Source organism: Physeter macrocephalus, chromosome 15 (genome assembly GCF_002837175.3).
Source record: "Physeter macrocephalus isolate SW-GA chromosome 15, ASM283717v5, whole genome shotgun sequence".
Classification (NCBI taxonomy): domain Eukaryota; kingdom Metazoa; phylum Chordata; class Mammalia; order Artiodactyla; family Physeteridae; genus Physeter; species Physeter macrocephalus.
Window position 1 is genome coordinate 11,931,705 of NC_041228.1, and position 17,412 is coordinate 11,949,116.

Consider the following 17,412-nt stretch of genomic DNA (forward strand, 5'->3'; position numbering starts at 1 on the left):
GCGGGGGGAGGCGGCTTCGGCGGGCGTCCTCCTTTTGTGCGAGCGCCGGCGGCGCGGCTTCTCGAAGGTAAACGGCGCTTCCTCTTCCTCCTCGATGCGTCTCTTCCTTTTATAGTTATTTCTCGCCTGGCAGTCGCCGGGGCTGCTGCTGCTGCTGCTGGGCCGCCGCGGCGGGGGCCGCTCGCAAACCTGTGGCGGTGACGTGAGACCCGCCAACCCGGAAGCGGCGGCGGCGGCGGCGGCACCCGAGGCTCCGAGGCTCCTGCGCTCCAGCGCCGGCGGCACCCGAGGCTCCGAGGCTCCAGCGCCGGCGGCCGCGCTCCCTTCGCTGCTCGCCCGGGCCGCCAGGTACGTGCCCGGGGCTCCTCCGGCGCCGCCGCCCGGGCCGCCGGGCTCGCCTGCGCGCGCCCTGGGAGCCGATGTGCCACCGCGGAGGGCGTGGGGTGCGGGGCGCGCGCGCGATGGGTGCAGGGAGAGGTGGGAGTGCGATCCGGGCCGCGCCGGGAGCCCTGCGGTTGGAGAGGGGGCGCCGCAGCGGTGGGAGCCCCCGGCGCGTGGGGCGCCCCGAGGATGCGCCTCGGGGGGGAGGGGGCTGGAGGGCGCGAGGGGCGCACGCCGAGGGGCCGCCGCCCGGGTCCGCCCAGCTTTGGGGACCGCGGCTGCGCCCGGAGGGAGGGGTGCCCGGCGTGGCCGCTCCCCCGCTGACCCCTCCTGCTAGCCAGGTGCGGGCGCAGGGTCTGACCCCGGGCGCCGTGCACCTCCCAACCCCCCAGCTAACTTCGACTGGGGGCTTGGAAGGCCAGTCTCTTAGAATTGAGGAACTGGAGGGGGTGAACAGAATCTCCCTTGGCTTCAAGACTTCCTCGTGGGGTAACCACCCGCCTCTGTTTAAAGAGCACTTCCTCTTTGCCCTTTATCTTTTCATCGTATTTTTTTTTTCCATTTTTTTAAAATGTTAAGTTCAGTGTTAACGAGTGGATGCCCCTGCAGCCTGCACGGCTTCCCTGAGGTTGTGTACACACCCCGCGGGTATGGAACCTTGTGTGTCCTGTGTCCAGGGTGGAAGGAAAGAGGAACCGAGGACGTCCCTTACTGGAGCCCCCGGCAGCCGGCGGTCTCTGATCCTCCCCCTGCCGCAGAAATGGAGCCAGAGGGGGAGGGGTTGAGCGGGAAGGAGGCCCCGCCGGGGAGGGTCTCGAGGACTTTGCACCTGGGTTTAATTCCTTGCTCTGCCACTTAATAGCTGTGTGACCTTGGGCGAATCGCTTGCCCTCTCTGAGTCTTAGGCGCCTGTCTCTACAATGGGCTGCTTTGAGTTGGGCCTCGAGAAGAGGAGCGTGTATTTCCTGGCCTGGAGAGGGCGCAGTGATGGGACGTGTCATTGTCAGTCACCTTTAATTTCTGCATCCCCACCGCCTAGAAGGGGAGCCTGGGGCACTTGGGAGGTGCTCCATAGATACCTGTGAAATGAATAGGTGGGTGGTGAATTTTGAGAAGTGAGTAGCTGGGTGTGGTCCCACATTTTGGCTTCCTTGCCCGGTAACATCCATTCCACGGTCCCCAGAGAGCCACATTTTGCCACCTGGGATACATGTAATCCACCCGCTTCCGAAGGAGGATTAGCTTGTGAAAATATTGACTTCTTATGAAAAGGAGCTTAAACTCTGACTTTGAGCCTCTCCTATTCTTGGAAGATTGCATTTAGTGGAAATGAAAAGGAAGCCTCATTTTGACTGCCACCGCCAGCCGCCGGGGCGGGCTGCCAGGGCTGACAGCTGGGCTGATTTCCCAGGCATTGGGGTTCCTGTAAACAGGAGGAAGCTAGGGAGAGGTGGGTTTTCTCCTAGGTGGGGCACGCAGAAGTGGTCAGCTGGCCTGAGTTTTCTTCCTGGGGAGGCACGTTGTAATTTGCATTATCTGGATCCTTGCTAAACTTTAGGCATGGGGAGGGGCAGAGCGTGTGTGCTGAAGGAGCCCAGGGTGGATTCACCCTCAGGGGTGCTTGGAAATGGCCTTCGTGTGAAGGCTCGCTATGCATTTCCGCAGGTCACTTGGGGAGATGTTCAGGTAATTTTGCTTTCTCTGACAGCCATTCCTTTTCTCCTTTCTCAGCTCCCAAAAGCCTGTGTGCGCTTCTCTTAGGATCCTTAGCTGTGCTTTTTTTTTTGTTTTTTTTTTTTTTCCTCTCACAGCTGGAGGGCAGGAGATGAGCCTGAGTGCTGCTATTATTTTAAGAGGCAAAAAGCAGGCACCTCTGTGTGGCCAGCTGCGGTTTAAGCACGCACAGATTCATTTTTAAGGCATAGAGTGGCCATAGTTACCTATGAAGTAGAGATTTTATTCTCATCTGACGACTTAGAGAAAGTGCAGGACTTGGCCCAAGACCCTCAGCCAATTAAGCAGCAGATTCAAGGTCCTTACTCCAGACTTCCAACTGCAGAGCTCTCCCGCTCTTCCCTGTACAGGACTGTGCTCCCTTCTGAAGGGCCTTTGTGTTTCCCCTGGCACCTGGCAGGCTGTCTGGCATATGCTGGATACTCAGTACATGCTTTTTTTTTTTTTGACAGAATGAACAAAAGAGGGATGGTTTGCTCTTTGTGGAGGTACAGTCTGTCTCTGCCTCTAGGTCAGCGCACTGGCCTGTAGGTGACCTTTTGCAATTGTTCTCTGGCCATTCCTCCCAAGTGTGTCTTGGTTCCCCATTGTGGAATCCCAGACTCTGTCAGTTCTTGCTTCAGGACCCAGAGCCCGTGACAGGAGGGACTCCTGAGGGCCACCAGTGCCAGGAGGTTGTGGCCTTACGCTCCTCATCGCCTTGATTGAAGAGACCACTGTCCTGTGGCTTTGGAGGTCTGGGACTTGGCCGCCAAAGCGGTTTCTCTCTCTCCAGCGAAACCATCTTCCAGCAAGCATTGTGGCGATAGTGTTGTGTCAGTGAAACATCAGATTTAAAATCAGTCCACTTTAGCTATGCCCTGGCCTGAAGCCTTAGAGAGGTCACGACCTTCTTAGAACTTTCTTCTCCTCACGTGTAAACGGGCAAAATCATCCCTGCCTCAGTTCCATCCAGTTCGCAGGACTCCTGAACATGAGGGCGGGATCCACATTCACACCTCACTGCCCCCTCTTACTGCCTGTGTGCATGTCACAAAGTTTCTTCCCCTCTCAGAGCCTCAGTGTTCTCATTTGTGAAATGGGACGATCTGTCGGGGGGATGGTTTTGCTCATTGCGGTCGTGTGAGTGATGCTCTCAGCACAGGCCCCCATTAAATGGCCAAAACCATCAATGTTTATATTTTATTTATTTATTTATTTATTTATTTATTTTTTGCGGTCCGCCGGCCTCTCACTGTCGTGGTCTCTCCCGTTGCGGGGCACAGGCTCCGGACGCGCAGGCTCGGCGGCCACGGCTCACGGGCCCAGCCGCTCCGCGGCACGCGGGATCCTCCCGGACCGGGGCGCGAACCCGCGTCCCCTGCATCGGCAGGCGGACCCCCAACCGCTGCGCCACCGAGGAAACCCTCAATGTTTATTGTTATCAACAGCAGCAGCAGTAATGATCCCTGTGTCCTCAACTAGAGACAGCGTAAGCGTCTCAAAGGCCAGACCCATGTCCCTTTTTTAACTTGAGTTGGCGCTTCTGGAGAGAAGTAAATTGAGGAAGGGTGGGGGGGAAGGGTTGATTTTATTCTTTTTCTCCTTCCCTGTCTGGGACCCTTGATAAAGGCCTGATGAAGAAAGGATCATTATGATCCTGTTTTTCATCCATCCCTGAGGGTGAAAGGTCTTTTTTCCTCTCTCTCATAAAGTGAGCTCTTTATGTGCCTATGACACTCGTTTCATATCTTCTCATAAACTTCGTATCCACCCCTTCCAGATTTCACCCAAGACTTGATCCCCCCGGATTGTCAAATGGACAGAGTTCTGTTGCATGGGTAGAACTTTGGGAGTTAAGTCTCTGATGGTCTTAAAAGGGGTGATTGGCCTCACCAGGTTGAAGGGAAGATGATAACTTTGTAGCCAAGGATGCATGAGGCTAACAGCCACTGTATTTTCCTCTCATCCTTTTTTGCTTCTGAGGCAGCACGGGTGTGGGTTTGGGGGCCAGACTGTCCGGGTTTCCGTCCTGGTTGTGCTGCTTACGAGCTCCGTGACCTTCCTCTCTCTGGGCCTTCTTCATCTTTCAAATGAAGAATAATGTTGGCTGCCTGGAAAGGTTGTTGTGAAGGTCAACACAGAGGTGGCCTGGGGAGCCTCCCAGCACAGTGTATGGCACGTAGACGGTGCTCAGCAAATGTCAGTTACTTTCCTGCCACCCCTGGGCTCTTTCTGTCCTGGCCCCAGTCCCATCGTCCTGTCCCTCCGTTAACGGGGCTCCAGTTCCCACTGAGGATCAAGCCCTTGGGTGACAGCTTCATCCTAGATTCAAGTTCAAGTCTCCATGCTTTCCCAAACCGCTTGTTGACTGTCCACAGTGTGGTGCTTCCACTGTGAATGGAGAGATCCTTGTACCAGAGCTTGTCAAGGAGAGTGAACTGGGGAGTCACTGAGTTTACGTTTTGTCCCGTTGATTTTTTTTCCCTCTCCTTTCCAGAGACTTACTAGCTGCCATCTGCTCCAAGGGAAGGAGACATCATGTTCATAAATACATAAATAATCGAAGTTGACGAGGAGATTTGTTTAAAGAAATGATGCTGAGAATGAGTTTTATAAATATTTAAGATAATCTGAAGCCATTAGAGGAATTGCAGGGTTTATTAAAAAAAAAATACTGAAAGCGTGGTTTGGAAGGGTTCCTTTTCTTTCCAAGTTGAATAAAGGTCAAGAGTAGTGGACGCAGGGCCCGTGAGGGGCAGGTGGGCTGCCGGTCTGTCTGTCTCTGCTGTTGGCTGTCATCCATTTATGGGGGCTGGTGGACAGGAGCACGAGGGTAGCCAGAGCCACAGAAGTGAGGGGGAGAGCCCTGAACATTTTGAAGCCGCTGGGCTTCCTTGAGACTCAGAGAGCCAGTGGGTCACACATGCCAGGAATCACCCTGGGGGGCTGTACATTTCAGATGCTGCTTCTAGAATCTGAGAGTCAGTGGCAGGCTTCTAGAAGGTTCCTAAGGCGAATGATTTTTGCTTAATGACAGGCTACATTTTGGTGAGCCCTACCGAGGCCCACAGGTCAAGAGGCAGCTGGGTGGTCAAATCGAGGGATGTGGGGTAGGGCATGTCAGAACTGGGGGACACCTTGCAGCACTTCCCAAACTGGCGTGTGCCCCCGGATCCCTTGGGGATTCCCTTGCAGATTCTGAGTCACAGGCTGGGGTGGGCGGAAGGCCTGCATTTCTAACACCTCCCCATGGGATGCTCTGGGCTGTGGACCACACTTTGAGTAGGGAGCGCTTGGAGGTCCCCACCTGCCTCATTCATTTGGGACCCCAGCTGGCACTGAGGATGCGAATCAGAATATGATCCCGGAGGCTCCTGGCAGCTGATGGCTTGGTTAGCAGAGGAGACAGCCACGCCCCAAATCACACGATATGAAGATGGTGGCGACTGAAGGGAGGGTGGAGAAGAGCCCCCTCCTCCCACCCAGAGGTGCTCCGTAGCCCAGCAGGGCCCGGGTGCTCCGGGCAGTCCAGGTGGGGTGGGAGAGGGGGGGAAGGAAGCAGGGGGAGTGTGCCAGGCTTCACCCGTGATGAGGTCTGGAAGGACTGAGCAGGAACCTCTCACTCAGAGTTTCAGGCTTCAGGCGTCCCGTCCTCTTAACTGAACGGATGAGGGACTGGGATCCAGAGGGGGAAGCATTTTGCCCAAGAGGCAAAGTCAGGGTCGGAACGCAGGTCTTCTGGCTCCCAAACCGAGCTTATCCCACGGCTCCGCCTTGGTGCAAGGCTCTGAGGCCGAGGAGATGCGGGGGGGCTGGACGTCCTCCAGCGCAAAAGGTACCTCTGCCCCGACCTTCCTTTGGCAGGGGACCAAGCCCTTAAACCCACAGTGAAAAAGAAGGCCCAACGTGGGAAAAGTGACAGCTTGAAGCCGTGCACCCCGTCACAGGCTCCTGGCCTCCTCTCCCTTACCCCAGTCAGCACCCTGGCGTAAGGAGGGGGAGGACAGTGGTACAGCCATGCAGAGGGGTTAAGGGTGGGAAGAGGCCTGGGCTGCAAGAGGAAGAAAAGCTCCGTCCTTGACTCGTTCGCTTAGTGGAGTGTCCTGGGACCGGCTGTGTCTGGCTACTTGGAGCTCTGTGGAATTGTAACCCAGTGCCCACTCAGCAGATACCGTTGGACTGTGGAGCCGAAGGCGTCCTGGCCCTACCGCTCAGTAGCTGTGTAACCTTGGGCGAATCGCCGGGCCTTGCTGAGCCAGAACCGTCTCGGACAAAGCTGGGCTAATAACACCTGCCTCTCTGGATTGTCTGGAGGACTGAATGAGGTAATGTGCGCTCTAGTTGCTAACCTAGCCCCTTTGTAGAAACACTCCAAAGAGACACCCCCTCCCCACGAAGACGTAGTCACCACTGGGTGGGAACTGATTTGTCCAGTGCTGATTTCAGGCCGGGGCTATATCCTTCTGGCAGTGACGCGGGATATGGATTTGATGGGAGGGTAGGTATTTCTGTAAGGTAATTGCAAACTGCTGCAGTGCTTTTATGCAAAACTGAACGCCGGGGTTGGCCCCCCTGGGGTTCTCCTTCGAAAGGGAGAAGAACCGCGGAACTTAGGACCTGGTACCTCTTGGTTCACCCATGACTCCCTAACTGTGGAGTCTTTTGCAGCTTGCCTAACCTCCCCTGGCATCCCAATGCCTGTTTTGCAGCTTGTTGTGGCTCTTAAGTCAGAAATGGGTGCAGTCTGCCTGGCACAGGGCCTGGCATCTCACGGGTGCTCAGTACTTCGAGCCCACTGTCTGCTCAGCCTCAGGGTCTGGGACTCTGGGAGGAGGAGCGTGTAGACCAGGGGAGGCCTTTACTGCCAGTTTGTGTGCTGGCCTGGCTCCAGCTTTGCTCAAAACCAGAGTTGAAGTAAAATACAGAAGGCAGCCGGGAAGTGAAACTCAACCACTAAAATCCTAAAATGTCTGCTCTGCTCCCCTGAGCTCTGGTTTTGTGTCCTGCCCCAAGCTCTGGAGGCACTGGAGACCGGCCAGTGCGGGCATTCAGATCCCCCCGCAGGCTGCAAACGAGAGCTGAGGGGTAGTTCACAGTCCTTTCCAAACACGCTTTCGCAGCTATCAAGCGTTCAGTTCATTGTGGAGAAAGCAGGTCCATCCTGCTATTCAGCCACAGACACTGAGTGAGTACCTACTACGCGCTGGGCCCGGTGATGGGTCCTTGGGGGGAATAAATACTGTGTGACCCCTGACACCCCACGCAAGCCCCTAAGGGCCTGGGCAGCTTAAGAAGGAAGAATTTGGATTTGTTTCCTTGGGTTCACCCAAGCCCAGCCCCTCCAAGCCTATCCTGTCCCTCAGGAATTGGAAAAGTGCTCTGGCTTGGTTTGGAGATAGGACAGTGGGGAGAGTCACCGGGCACCAGAGGACAGGGCAGCAGGGTGATAGAAGGGGATGGGGGCAGGGGAGCGGGAGTTGAGTAGTGAGACGGCATATCTGACACTTTGTGTCGCATTTATGACCCAGACAAAGGCCTCCCTGATAACAAGCCTCCTGTAAATGTCACATTGCGGGTTTTTGTGATTTTGGTTTTTTTTGGTTCTTTCCTCTACCTTATTACAGTGATCACTTTCCCTTATCGAGCATGGACAGTGTGTACTCTGCAGATGGTATTTCTTACCTCACAGTAACTCTGTGAGGCAAGTTATATTATCCCCACCTTACAGATGAGGAAACAGAACACTTAGAGGCTAATAAGAAGCAGAGCTGGAATGCAAAGTGCTACACCGGCTTCAACACCCACCTATTGTTTTTACTACCTCTTCTGAGTGTACTTCAAACATAACTCGAAAAATCTCTGAAGAGAGTTGTCTACCGAGGAGCAGACAGTGCCGCTGCTGGATGATGCTAGATGTTGCTAGAAGAGGGTGGTGGTTTTCTAAGAGGGCTTCTCATTATGATAGGCACCTTGGCAACCATCACTGCCGAGAGCCACCTACTGTGAACTTGTCAGCTCAGGAAGTTCTGAATTTATAAATGACTCTTGTAAGTAGATTACTGGGGCTAATTTGAGGGGTGAAGTTTTTGGTAAATTCAGTGTGAAACTGACTGGTGCTATTAATACACCTCTTGATGCGTTTGGTGTTCGGACGTGTAGCACATGCATCGTCTGCATTACTCTGTCTGCATGCACCCCCAGCAAGGCAAAGTTTTGGGGGAAGGACGTGTGCTGTGGGTTCATGCTTTGGGGTGGATGGTTGAATCGAGCAGGAAAATCCCAGTGGTGGGGCATTGGTCACTGTAGACTTGAGAAAATAAGGTGGATACAGGATGAATCGCTGGGCTTGTAGTGTTCCCCCCATCCATTTTCAGGGTGTGAATTTGCCAGAATATTCTGTGTGTGTGTTTCCTCTTGCCCGGTATTTCTTTTATCTGACCATAACTTGCGTATGTTTAAGCTTCCTGGGTGGGAGGGTCAAGAATCCACCTTTTTAACAAGCACTCAGATGATTCTGACGCATTGGTCCCTGTCACCCAGTTAGAGGAACCCCACGTAGCATAATCTTTTACCTGTGTACCACCTGTTTCTAACTGCTGAGGGTGGGGCAGTTGGTATAAGATGGAAAGGACATGGAAGATCACCTAGTCCCATCCTTCTCAGCCTTTTTCAGGCCACAGCCCACTCAGGAAACAGAATTTATAAGGTGTGGGCTGGGGAGTGGGCAGTAAAAGAGGAAGCATCTCTCGGCTGGAGATGACTGACCCTGGGGCCACCCACCCAAAGTGCTGAGGAGGTCAGTATGTCAACACAGTGTCATCTCATCTAGGAATCCCGCTTGGGAAGCTCTGATTCTCATCCAAGGTTGGAACCTGTTCACACAGCCCGTGGAAGCCCGGAGAGGTGGTGTGAGTTGCCCAGGGTCCTGCAGCAACTTGAAAGTCATCTAGGTCACTCACTGAAAGAATGAGTGATGGGACCAGGGAGGTGAAAGCCCTACTGAGGACCACACGGCCAGCTCGTGGCCCAGCGAGGAGTTCTCGTGACCAGACAGCCTGTCCGTGGCAGGCGGGTTACCGAGCCATGGTGGCCTCCCCAGCGCTCACCAGCCTTGGAGGTCCGGTTTCCTGTTCTAATCCGAAACTGATTTTCTGCTAGTTCCTAACAGACAGACACGTCCCTCAAGACCCAAAAGGACCAAAGGAGAAGAAACCTTACACAGGAGACACATCTCAATCGCGAAGTCCAGGAGTCAGCTCAGCAGGCAAAACTGCGTGGTGAAAATGATCCAGACAGTCTCCTAATGTGCCCCTGAAGGATCGTTTGTGCGCGCGTGATTTTGTGATTTTGTTACTGCTCTGCAGTAACACGTGTGTGTAAACGTAGAGCCCAAACAGTAGTGTACAGTCTACGATAAAGTACAGTGTACAATATCCAAAAAAGAAATTCAGTTAAATACAAGAGACAAGGTACACTTTTATTATTTAAATAAAAAAAGCATTTGGCCCTTTGAGTATAGCTAAGTTAAGTGAGCATGAGCTACAGTTCCATTATATGTTGTGATACATTGGGGACGTCTTGAGAATGTGTAGTTGTCCTGACCCGGTGGCATTCCATATATTACACGTGTATGTACGATTTTTCCAGGGGGTCTCTTCTGCTTGAGTGTGATTAACTTTGGAGAGTTTGGGGAGGTCCAGCTCCAGTGTGGGAGACCTAGTAGACTGGAAGGACACAGCCTCTCCTGGCCTAGTGAGGCCCGACTCCGTTTTTTTGAATAAAAGCAGTCTCTGATCACAGCAGCTCCTAGATTTAGGACTGTCCTTGTTCCTGCACACCTCACGTCTGTGGCTGAATGCCCCATTCTGGAGTTGATCTGAAAGGGCCTCCTGGGCCCATGGGGGACTCCAGCCTTCAGAGATGACCCCAGCTCCCTGAGGCCCTCCTCCCTCTACCCCGACACCCCCAGTGGAACTGTCTCTTTCCCCAAGAGGTGTTTCTCAAAGTTTCAGTGGTGAAATGCAGAGGAAGTGTAGAAAAACGGATTTGCATACTTTTGACTTCATCCTGGCCCTCTCCCTCTCAGCAGTAAATGAGGAATAGGTGAGGTGTGACCTTTTGAGTGTCCCCCACCCATTTCTCCAGGGACCCCCTCCCCCATGATCATGGCTGGGAAAGTGATTGGAAAATGCTTCTCTCCAGCTAACCTGATCTTTGTGTCAAGACCTTGGACATTTAAAACCCAAAGAAAAGGAACCTGATCTTTTGTTCCCGATCACGTTAAGTGGGGCAGGAGGGAGGGAGTATTTGATTCCACCTTGGAGCTTATTCTCCTATGCATTATGGGGCCGCCACTCAACAGCGGGGATTGAAGAGCACCTGAGATGCACCTGCTGATGTGCAGAGACTGGAATGTTCTCTAAGAGCTCACTCAAGAGAAAATCCATCCGGTGCCCCGTCCTCCCCCCAGGATGCCTGTGAACCGTGTCATCCTGGGAAGGCACCTGTGTCTTCTTGCTGGTGGCCAGCTGGGTCCTTGATCAACCCTTCTGGGCGATCATGGCAATTTATATCAAGAGCCATGAAGATCTTTGTAACCTTTGACCCAGTGACCCCACTTCTGGGAAGCTGTCATAAGGAAACAATAAAAAATCTAGACAAAATGTTGCACAGAGATCTTCTACTCAGCTTTTTTGACAATAACAAAATAAGTTGGAAATAACCTAAGCGTCTGACCATAACCAAAGACCTGAATCAGTTCTGCTGTAGCCACTCAAGGTGAAGGCCCAGGGAGGCTGGGCGAAACTGAGCAAGGCAGTCGTATATAGGAAAAAAGACTGGAAGGAAATACACTCCAAAATGGTGTCAGAGGTCGTGGAAGGCGGATAAGGATCTGGACGAATTTCTTTTCCTTTCTCTCTTTGACGCATTTTCTGTAATGTGGTGGCTATGTTACTTTTATGGGAAGAAAACCTCTTTTCTGTCTCTTCTTCTAAGAAACTGAGAACTCTGCTGTTTCCAGGGAAAGCAAGGAAACCAAAGTGGAGATCCCTTCGTGCACGGCGCATAACGAAACAGACCAGCTCCTCAAGCTTAGTCCTGGGCATTCCTGAGGTTCCAATACTAACAGGCCTGTTAACAGGAGTATAAGACAACTGGAGAAAGAACAGCTGGCAGTTCTTGAATATAACAGCCACCCTGGATCAGACACCCTAGACCCAGGCCAGAAGACATTATTGTTGCCATTTAATAGTAGTAAAATAATCAATGAGGTAACCTGGGGGTGGTGGTCAGAGGAGGTCACGTGACTTTTCTAGACTCACGGTGTCTAGAGACACCACAATACCAGGAACTCTCTTCAGGTCATAAGGAAATCATTTTCTGGGAAGGGTAAGGTGAGGGTCAGCTACCAGTGAACAATAGCAAGGTTGTTTTCTGTTTGGGTGGCATTGTCTTTGTAAGTGGCAAGCAGAGTGAACTCTGGTTCCGATGGAGGAGTAACCGCCCTGGTGTGTTCTGAGTGGAAGAGATGTAACCTTATGTCCACAAGCAGGTGAAGGCACCGAGGTGAGCTACAGCCGGTTACGGGGATAGCAAATTTCCAGACAGTTCTTTTGTGTTTAAAATGCCATTTTCTTTCAAGTTCTGTAGCTCACCTGTCATCTTTGCCTTCATTTTGGAGCAGGTCTGATTCAAATAACTCCTCAGACATTTTTTTAAGGGAGGCACAAAAAAGGTGCCTGGGAGCTAGGTGCCAAAGGTGGGTTTGAGGAAGAAGGGTATGAATTAATTTTCCGCTTTGGGTGGAAAATTGAAATGGGAGTGTTTTAAAATGTTCACTTCAAGGACTTCCCTGGTGGCACAATGGTTAAGAATCCGCCTGCCAGTGCAGGGGACATGGGTTGGAGCCCTGGTCCAGGAAGATCCCACGTGCCGCGGAGCAACTAAGCCCGTGCGCCACAACTACTGAGCCTGCGCTCTAGGGCCCGCGAGCCACAGCTACTGAGCCCGCATGCCTAGAGCCCGTGCTCTGCAACAAGAGAGGCCACTGCAGTGAGGAGCCCATGCACTGCGACGAAGAGTAGCCCCCGCTCGCCGCAACTAGAGAGAGCCACGCACAGCAATAAAGACCCAACGCAGCCAAAAATAAATTTTAAAAAAGGTATAAAAAAATGTTCACTTCAAACCCCAAGATTCATATTTTTTGTGTACGTGTTTCTATGATCACATAGGAAACGGGGACACGTTTTAGCATCATTTCCAAATAGCCATTTATTGAGTGTCCAGACAAGCCCTTGTTTTTGCCATTCTCCTCCTCCTCTGTTCTCTGTTGGGCCCGGCATCTGGGCCCTCTGCTCCCAGGCACCTTCCTGAGGGAGTGATGGGTAAATCGGGCCGTTGTGCTGCTCTGGCCGAATGACTGAAGCTGCTTGCCGAGCTGAGCCCCGGGCCACAGAGCTGAGTCACTCCCCTTCCTCATCTTCGCAGTTTCCAGGGTCAGGACTAGAACACACGGTGGGATAGGTTTCTGCCTGGGCCCATCATCTCATTTAATCCGCACCCGCACTCTGCCGGGAGGTGTAGGTCAGCTCAGCAAGTCCTAGCGGGCGACCCATCAGGTGTTAGGCGGGTTTAGTAAAAGCTTTCATCCTTGGGCGAGGCTGAAGCCCATGAAAACTCCAAGGCTTTTGTTACCTGAGGGTGTGGGTTGCATCTGCTCCCGAGAGGGCGGAGGCCCGGGAGACCCACTGCTGGACACGGGGCCTTGCCTCTGCCATGGGTGCCCAGCTCTGCCAGTTGCTTCACGTCCCTTCGCTTCTCTGTGGAGGGGGCATCATGAAGCATCCTTACAGGAGGAGGAGGCTGGGTGTGTGACAGGCCTGTCACCTCCCGGCCTCCGTCTCCTAAGGACCATACTCTGAGGGCTCTGTCACCCGTGTCCTCCCAGAGGGGTGTAGCTGCTGTCTGGGCAGTGTGTGTGAGGGGGCGTCTGTTCTAGGTCTGCCCTGCTCTCCCCTCCCATCTTCCTTCCCTGTCTGCCCCCCTCGCCTCTGTCAGAGTCTGGGACAAGCGCTCCGTTGGAGAACCGTTGAGAGCTAACCCGAGGAACAGTCCTCTGTGAATAGGTGTGCCGGAAAAAAGCCTTTGGCCAAGTGTAAGCCCAGCTGAGTATTGTCGGCGCTAAATTACAGATGAGCTTCCTGGCTCTCTGGTCTACTTTGCGTTGACCACACACCACATCTTGACCCTTAAAAGAAGAAACAAGGAAGGAAGAGAAAAAAGAAAGGGGCTGGCTTCTATGACAGAAAATAAAGTCCAATAGCAGTCCCTTATGTCTGTAGCGTGCTTTGTGTTTATGCCGTGGCCTTCTTCCACCAAGCATCGCCGAGCCCCGGGACTGGCCCTTTTACTCTTTGAGGTCCACAGGTCAGGCCTCGATCCAAGAGTGTTTGTAGAATGAGTGTGTAATTTTTTCAGAAAATTGAAGCCCAGAGAGGTTGAGTGATTTGCCTAAGGCTGCACAGCTGCTGAGGGCCATAGATGAGGCTCAGTCTTAGCCCTGGCTCTTCTTCAGCTCCACTTGGTGGCCTCCTTACAGGTGCACTTCAGGCTGGCAGAGAATTCAGAAGTCAAGAGACACACCTAATGAATGAAAAGGGCCTTTACTGAGGCCTCATCCCTCCTTTATTCTGAAGGCTGGTATTCCTTGTACTCTGGAAAGCAGCCTGCTCTCTGGCCACCTGAACTGTCCTCCCATCTCTCCCGCCCTTGCAGGGTTAAGCATTTTCTCACTTGTCTCCTCCAGAGCTCCTGGAAGCCCCCTGGGGCTGTGTTATTTAGTACCGTTGTTGTTGAAAATCAGAATGCAGCCCGTGGCTTCGGCTGTGGGAGCTGGAGTTGAACGAAAGAGTACATTGGTCCTCAGTGAGAGAGGACCCTTGCTGTCCGTCAGAGGGTCCCCAGGTTGGGTCTTCTCTGGGCCATCACACTTTCTGTTCCAGCCTCTCCATGTTCTTATCTGTAGAAATGGTGACTCGTTCACCAGACAGGTCCAGAGCCCCTACTGTGTGCCAAGTACAGTACTGTGGGTTCTGCTCATATTAAATGCTGCTCTGTCCCTTCAGCCAGCTCTGGGCTGTGTCTTACTTTGGTTCTGTATGCCTTCAGCCTCCAGGGATTGGGAGGCAATCGGATGGCTCCACTGGGCGGGGGGGCCTTCTGCACCCCTCCCCCCATTCCCTTTTTGGGTCCAGTGGGGAAAAACCCTGTCCTCAGTGTTTTCTTCTTCTTCTCCTTTTCCTCCTCCCCCTCTCTCTCTCCCCTCCTTCTCCTCTTCCTTCCCCTCCTTCCCCTCCCCCTCCTTGTACCGTTTTCAACAAGCAAGCATCAAGCATGAACTATCGCCAGGGTTTGGGTTGGGTGCCCATGTAGAGAGATTCGCAGGAATCATTGCTCACAGAGGGTCCTGGACTGTGGGAGGAGATGGACATAAAAACAAGTCATTGTGCTAATATGCAAAGTGTTACGGTTATGCAACATTTAAAACTTGCCAAACAATGATATGCGTTGTTTAAGGAGTACAGTCATATGTAGTAAAAGCGTAAAGAAATGCATGGCAGTAAGAATACCCAATTCAGGACAGTGCTTACCTCTGGGGAGCTGGGGAGACAGATAGTTTTGGGGTGGGGTACCCAGGGGACTTGGCTTGTATTCACTATATTTTGTTCCTTAAGCTTGGTGGTGGGTAGAAGAGGCGGTTTTATTATTCTTTATGTATTTTTTTTGTACGTCTGAAATATTGCACAGTAAAATTTTTTTTAAAAAGTTGCAAGCAAGAAGTTATTTGGAGACACTAGCCTGGGAGGGCCAACAGCCGGATATGGGGAAGTTTCTCTTCTCTGTGCATCTAGCCAAGCACAGGCCAGGCTCACACAGGACATGTTGAACTGAACTTTGCCTGAAGGGGCTAGGGCAGGCTTTATAGATAAGGTGACAGTTTGAACTGAATCTTGAGGGCTAGTGCTGGGAACAGCATTTCAGACAAAGGGAACAGCGTGTGCAAAAGCTGGCAGGCAGGCCAGCGTTCAAGGAGCTGCATGCAAATGAGTGGAGCCCCCCAGCCCCCTGCCTCCTTTTTCTTTTTGGGATGCGCCCTTCTGCCTCCTCCCCGCCCTTCGGAGCACACAGCAGTTTCCCAGATGAGTCTTCAGTGTCAGACAACGGTAACCTCGGCCCTTTTTCTGTACAAGATGATCTTTCTCGCCAGTGTTTGCTCTCTGCTGGTCCAGCTCCTTTATCAGAGTCTCGGTTTACCAACGGCTTCCTCCTGCCTGCGCTGAGGAAGAGCAGTTTGCGGTCAGCTGTCATTGGAAGGGACCTTAGCCAGTGTCTGGTGCAGTGACCAGATGAGGAGACCGAGTCTCCTGATAACAGTGAATGTTCTGGAAGGGGGCGGCCTCGGCTTCTGAGCTTCACGTGGGATCTTAGTTCCCTGACCAGGGATCGAACCAGCGCCCCCTGCAGTGGAAGCACAGAGTCTTAACCACTAGACCAGAAGGGAAGTCCCTGCTCTTGATCATTTATACTCAGAATGGCTCAGAATCCAGGGTGGTGTAGAGTTGAGATGACTCGGGATGGGCTTCACTCTGGTATTAACACCAAGTCAGATTCCCAAGAGCACTTTGATGTTTATCGGGGCCTTGGCTTTGTGAGAGATTGGTCCCAGCCCAAGGAGATTGGCTTCGGTTTCAAATGCAGAAAGCCCTTGGTAAACCGAGACTCTGATAAAGGAGTTGGACCAGCAGAGAGCAAACACTGGTGAGAAAGCTCATCTTGTACAGAAAAAGGGCCGAGGTTACCATTGTCTGACACTGAAGACTCATCTGGGAAACTGCTGTGTGCTCCGAAGCGGGGGAGGAGGCGGAAGGGCCAGTGTCTGTTTAGTGGCTTTTGGGGAGTCATGTATCTTCAAGATCATTTTCTCTGAAAACATTGCAAAGCCAACAAAACTCCTGGGGGAGCCAGATCAAAGCAGTGACGGGGAATTTCATCAGCGCTTAATCAAAGACATTGACTGTTTTCTGGGCCTCACTGGTTCCTCTCCCACTGTTGACTTTAATTGTGGAAACTTGTTCATTAGGGTTTCGTTACAGCTGGCCCAGGGTGTCACCCCTCGTTTGCCCACTTTGATCTCTGGGAAGTCGTCGGCTTTTTGGGAGATCCTTGGGCTCCTGGCCATCTCCGCCCACTCACGTTCAAATTCAGGCCAGACCTGCACCCAGATTGCAAGAGAGAGGTCCTTTTCCACACCCCATGTTCCTGCCTGGGCTGAGGAAGAGCAGTTTGCGGGCAGCTGTCATTGGAAGGGGCCTTAGCCAGTGTCTGGTGCAGTGACCAGATGAGGAGACTGAGTCTTCTGATAACAGTGAATGTTCTGGAAGGGGGCGGCCTCAGCTTCTGAGCTTCATTAGGTGCCTCTTTTAATCTACCAGAGGCTGTCCCCAACAAACCTGCAAGTCCACAGGCTTTTTAGATGCAGTCTTGACGAGCTATGTGACAACCTAGTGGCAGGAGGGGGCAGGGAAAGCTGCAAGGTCCAGAGGAACTTAGCATGGATCTCCCACCGGGGACCTATTAATTCTGCAGGAAGTTATGGTTTACATTTTGCCCTGGAAACTCAGGCCCTGCACACATTCATGCGCCTTGGCCCTCAGAGCATCCTCTCCGCAAGTTTTGTTTAATCACAGTCATAGTTGAAAACTCCCAGCATTTTCCCCTGATTTTATTAGCTAGTCCTTACCTGCATTTCATCTGCCTTGTCTTAAACACTTTTTTGGGGTCTGTGTTTATAGACCCTAAGTAAACTCACATCCTTGACTTTAATTAGGAAGCCAGCAATGGCCAGAAAAGGAGGTTCATTCCGTCTGTTTCTTTGGTACTGTAGCTGTTGAAAGTGTAAGTGAAGGCAGGAGGATCCCCGGTAGCTAGTGGAGTGACCTGGGGGTGAAGGATTGTGTGGTCTCCCACCCCCCAACAGATCAGGTGCCCTGAGTCAGCTTCAGTTACATCGACATTACCTGCAAGAGATCACTTGATGTTACCTTTGATTGATTGAGTGATTGATTCATTCATTCATTCACCAAAGTGACACCACCTTTTTGTAACACCATCTCGTGATCAGACCTTAGAGGGCAGCGATTTTTGCCTGTGTTCACTCCTGCGTCTCTGCCCCTAAAATTGAGCGTACCGTGGGTGTTCGGTAAATATTTGTTTAATGAATAAATGAGTACTCGACATTCCATCATTAGGAATCCA

At 52.4% G+C, this 17,412-nt stretch overlaps 1 protein-coding gene across 4 annotated transcripts in view; it reads left to right on the plus strand.

Moving 5' to 3' along the window:
* The first annotated feature begins 230 nt into the window (after positions 1-230).
* CYRIB (CYFIP related Rac1 interactor B) overlaps positions 231-17,412 on the plus strand; it is a 162,125-nt gene continuing 144,943 nt past the window's right edge. Inside the window, exon 1 of one of the 4 annotated variants that reach the window (XM_024129367.3) lies at positions 231-348. The gene's annotated coding sequence lies outside the window, so the exon portion shown is untranslated. Of the gene's footprint in view, positions 349-6,406; positions 6,423-17,412 lie in introns of those variants that run through there. The other 3 variants (XM_028500185.2, XM_024129364.3, XM_055091208.1) reach the window with 3 other exon arrangements.